Below are 5,683 nucleotides of genomic sequence, written 5' to 3' on the forward strand. Positions count from 1 at the left end.
TGGAGGGGCGGCCGTGGAGGGGTGGTTGAACAGGACCCCGTGGTGTGGAGGGCTGGTTGAACAGTAGACGGTGGAGGGGTGCCCGTGGAGGGGTGGTTGAATAGTAGCTGGTGGAGTAGCGCGCGGTGGAGGCTGGATGAACAGGTGCCCGTGGAGGCTGGAGGAGGTCGACGGTAGCCCGTGGAGGCTGGAGGAGGTCGACGATGGAGATGAGCAGTATCCCGTGGAGTCCCGTTTTGTGGTACGCCACACCCCTCCCCCCCGTTTTGACCGTAGCGCTCTAACACAAGTCCGTTTCGTCCGTTTTGCGGTACGCCACACCCCTCCCGATGAACAGGACCCCCGTTTCGACCGTAGGAGGTCCGTTTCCTCCATTTTGCGGTACGCCACACCCCTCCCGATCAACAGGACCCTGTTCTGAACGTGGCCGGTTGAACACAAGGCCGTTTCCTCCGTTCTGCGGTACGCCAGGCCTCGTTTCCATCGCCTGTTCCGTCCAAGCCGGTTGGCTCACACGCGTTCCATTGCCTCCCGATGAACACGATGCATTCCGTTGCCTCCCCATGAACACGACGATGACTCTGTTTCTCCATTCCAACCCAGCCATGTACGTATGCGCGAGTAGGCGTTCGAGACCCTTCCCGTATTTACGTACATGGCCATATTTTCTTTGTTGCACCCTGGCCGCTGTACGTACGTGTACATGCTACGTGCGCGCCTCTACTACGACACGTGCGCGCCTCTACATCGACCAGTATGTACGTACACATTCGCGACCAGGATGACAACGCTACTATGCTTCGACCAGGTGGGTCCCGACTGTCAGGCACTTCCTTGCCTGCGAAGATGTAGCTGATGGGTCCCAGCAGTCAGGGGGTGAATCGTTTTGGTTTTTTTTGCCCGGACACACTTCCTTGCGTGCGAAGGTGTAGCTGCTGGGTCCCAGCAGTCAGGGGGGCGAATCGTTTTTTTTTCGGACGCACTTCTTTGCGTGTGAAGGTGTAGCTTCTGGGTCCTAGCAGTCAGGGGGCGAATTGTTATTTTTGCCCAGACGCACTTCCTTGCATGCGAAGGTGTAGCTGGTGGGTCCCAGCAGTCGGGGGTGAATCTTTTTTTTGGATGCACTTCCTTGGGTGCGAAGATGTAGCTGGTGGGTCCCAGCAGTCAGGGGGGCGAATTGTTTTTTTTCCGGACGCACTTCCTTGCGTGCGAAGATGTAGCTCGTGGGTCCCAGCAGTCAGGAGGCGAATCATTTTTTTCGTGAAATACGGTGGCCCATCCGGTGGGTCCCCGCTGTCAGGTGGAGGAATAATTATTTTGCGCGTAATAAGGAGGCACTTCCTTGCAGCTGCCGTGGACCCAGCCGTCAGCCTCTCCACGTACAGTCCACGTCCGATGAAAGTCGTTCCTTGACCACGTTGACCACGCCGCGCCGAGAGCACCACGGCGGTGGATGACGGCGAGGCCTAGGAAGGGGACGACACGGAGCCGGGGAAGACGCGGTAGTGGATGCACACGCGGAGAGGAGTACGAGGGTTCACTGGTTCGGCTACGCTGCCGTCGCCGCAGAATAACAGGGGGTGTGAGTGAGTGGAGGGATGGCCTGGCCAACGGTGGGAGTAGTAGGGGGCGGTGAGGCCTCCGCGGCATCACAGCCGGCCACGGGAGGCAGGAGCAGGCGGCACGACTGGCGCTGCTTTGGGCGGTTGGAGCAACAAGACCAGATGTTGAAGAAGCACGACGGCCGTTGGATGGACATCGTACGGTCACTGCAACTAGAATCTTTTATATTGACTAAGTTGACAAAGCCCTTGGTACGTCAACTTAGTAGGCCCACAGGCCAGCTTCCGAAATGGTGCGCCCCAGATGCCAGGGGGAGGAATCATTTTTTGGGCGGGTGAAGCTAGAATATCCGAGATTGAAGAAGAAGCACGGCATCCGTTGGATGGACATCCAACGGCCACTGCTGCTAGAACTGTGTGTTGACTATAAGTTGACAAAGCCTTGCATACGCGTCAACTCTATATTTTTAGGGGACGCGTCAACTTAGTAAGGCAAGAAGTGTGTGGCAGAGAACTTATAGCCCATTTGAGATTTGTAAGAATGTGTAACCCACTTTTGAATTCTAATGGAATTTACTACAGCCCATTTACAGTTTGTTAAAAGTACAGCCCATTTCAACCAACCGTTCAAAACAGAATTCAATAAAATTTCCCACATTTTGATGGGATCCGAATATTTTTATCCCGAAATTTCTAGTCAGATTAAATACAATTTCAATATAAATTTATATTATGTAAAAATCCAACGAAACATTGCGCTCGCAACAATTAATGAAATTAAAATTTTCAATATTTCAAAAATAATATTTCATAAAGTAATCACTGTTTGGTGCATTTTTTTATAGTTACTACCCAGTTTTTATAATTACATCCCATTTATTATTTCTTAAAGCCCATTTTCTTGTTAAGCCTAATGCATCCCTCCTAGGAAAGATTTGCGGCCCAGCGGGGCGGAGAATAACAACTTGACCTTGCCTGGGTATTCCTAAAAAAAGTATAGCTGGGCTAGCCATTTTCAGCTAGAAAAAAATTAATATCTGGGCTGGATATCTGGCCTGGGCTAGACGGGACACAGCCCGCCCAGTTAATACCTGCAGCGATAGTTTCATTGTTGTTCAGAGGAGAAAAATTAATATCTGGGGTAAACATCGAAAAACTCTGCAGTGCTCACACCTCAAAAACACAAATACTACTCGAGCTGCTTGGTCCAAGCTGTCGGCCGCTTCTTGTGCAATTCTCTCATTTATTAACTACTCCCTCCTTTCCGGTTTATAATGCTCAATTCAAAAATCTCACCAATCAAGGTAGATGGTGAATGGTGGAATACTTTTTGTAGTTTTGTAAAAGCACCTAATTAATGCTCTTGTTATCCTCAAAAAATTATGTTTATCAATGCATTAATTGCAATGCATGCATGCATAAAGTACATGCATTGGTCAGTTTTCTCTTAATAAATTATATATATATATATATATATATATATATATATATATATATATATATATAATAAGGAGACACTTGCGTACGCGAGGCTATGGACCTGGTGGGTCCCCATTGTCATCCTATCCAAGTAAAGTCATCTCCTCGCCCGCGCGTGCTTTCTGCCCGAAATAGTCAGCGCCGGCCGCCCCGCTTCCTGGTGCAGGCGATTGCTCCGCCTTCAAACGACACAAGTTCCGTCCGTCCGTCCATCTGCCGCACACATTAATGATACGCGGTTACCGAGGCGGCTACTTCGGTGCCACACGTTCGTCCCTCTGCCCGCCCACCATTGCTATATAAACTGCTGCGCCGGCCATAGCCGCAGTCATCCGCATCCATTCCCTTTCTCCTGTCCACACCACTACTGCCCACCATTGCTTCCTCATGCTCCAGCGCTCTTCGGGACGGGCGGACGACAGACCACAAGGAGATGGCAGCCATTGCTGCCGACCGGCTGGCCGACAGGCAGCCGGAGGATGATGACGTCCCAATGGAGAACATGGTAGTCGACGACCCGGCGCCAACCCCCTCCTCCATGCCATCCTCGCCGGTGCATTGCACCATGACCATCAGCGAGGCCCGTGCCCAATATATGGACAAGGTGAGGCAGATGTGTGAGGAGCAGTTCCAGGAGGCGCAGGCCGGCGTCGCCTACAACCACCATCTCCTCCAGGAGCACCTGCAAGCGGAGGAGCAGATCGCCGCGGAGCGGGCGGAGCAGGAGGCGCTGCTCGACTCGTACCGCTCCGCCCACAAGGGCCGCCTCGAGCGCTGGCGGTACCGCATGCGGGTGGCGGAGGCTGCGGCCGCCTACAAAGAGGCTAGCAAAAAGGGCGATGAAGCGGGCGATGCGCTGTTTGGCGAGACCAAGGACGAGGCAGAGGACAATGCCAGCTACGACGAGTCCCCGCTCCGCTTGCGTCGACGACACCCTGCTCCGCCGAGGCCCCGCGGTGCCAACAACAAGGCAGAGGACACCACCGGCTCCGCCGAGGCCTCGCCCCGCCAACAACGAGGCAGAGGACATCGCCGGCTCAGCCAAGGCCCCACCCTGCCGGCAACATGGGGGTGGATTTCCACCGCTCCGCTGAGGCGCTGCCCGCTGGCAACAAGATAGAGGACATCGCCGGCTCCGCCGAGGCCCCGCCCCGTTGCCAACGAGGCCACGCCACACAAAAAATGAGGAAGAGTAGAACATGGTAGGTCACCGCCGCTCGGGTCCAAGTAAGGCCACCGCTGCTACCCTCCGGTTGAAGCCAAGCTAGGCGGGTTGACCATTGACGGCCAGTTAGCTTCTTGGCGGCGACATGGAGTCGGAGAGCTGCGCTGGAGAAGAACGCTGCTTCTACTTAACTGCGGGTGCACCTGTCAGTTACACAACTGCACCTGCAGTTAAGTCACTGAAGCTTCTGTTCGGCTCAGCGGGACACAGGTGGGTAGCTTCGGTTAATTAATTATACCTCCAGAGCACCCCTTTTTAGTTTTTTTTAGAAAAGGAGGATGATCCCCGGCCTCTGCATCTAGGAGATGCATGCAGCCACAAACACCACTTTTTAGTTGAAGAATGTATGAAATGTAATGAAATCCGGCATGTTTATATGAAATCCGACCGTGTATGAATGAATTTATTTCGATTAGTTTGAATTCCTGTATCACTGGCATTGGATGAACATGCAAAACAATACATACTAGCATTATTCCCAGGGTGATCACCATGTTTGCAACAGTTTCACTTGTACTCCCTCCGGTCCTTTCTAGTCTGCATACAAATTTTGTCCGCAGTCAAAGTATCTCTACTTTGACCAATCTTATACAAAAAGTATGCACTTTCAAAATGTGCAAAGTAAAAAGGAATAGAAGGAGTACAAAGAGTTTGAGCAGCTTTTTAGCATTTCTGTACATTGCAATCAAACACACAGGCCTGGCAATTCATATAGAACATTCAAAACAATCGATGATTATGCATCTCAGCGACTCACATGTCAGAGGCAATATTTACTTCACAACTAAAGAATAAAGAAAAAATTGATCGACGCTGCTGACAGCAAAGGGCGTCCCATTAGAAAATATCAAACGCATATCTTGCTAAAATCAATGAGCAAAATTTGACAAGGTTGTCCCATTCCAAAATATCAAATGCCTATGATTGTGGAATGGGCAGGGTTTGCCATCAGTTCGGACATTGACATGGCACCTCGTGCTAAATAAACCAGCTGTTCTTTTTGTGCAGTTCCACCAAAATCAACCAAATTCGGGCGTAGTTTGTATGATTTCGCCCTTATATGTTGCAACGCCTTGAACTTAAGGGCACCTCCTTTCTTGTGGTGGAAATGAATGATTCGATGTATTCATGAACATTTTGTGCAGTTCCCGTTGAAATCAAGTTGAGCACCCCTGTTTGCACAAATACAAAAAAGTGATTAGTATAAAGCAAACTGTACTATGAATTGACAGTTTTAACAGGCACATACATGGTCCATGTAGAGCACACTTTTAGAAAAATGGAACTCACCAGAAAGAATCCTAGAACAACATTGTACTCGCGCATCATAGCAAAAAAATGGAGATTTGTCAATCCTTCTGAGCTGAAGTTAGTTTGGTCTTGTGGGGAGTAATGTAACCATCCTTCAACTGCTCCT

The sequence above is a fragment of the Triticum aestivum genome, chromosome 2B (assembly GCF_018294505.1).
Source record: "Triticum aestivum cultivar Chinese Spring chromosome 2B, IWGSC CS RefSeq v2.1, whole genome shotgun sequence".
Taxonomy (NCBI): Eukaryota; Viridiplantae; Streptophyta; class Magnoliopsida; order Poales; family Poaceae; genus Triticum; species Triticum aestivum.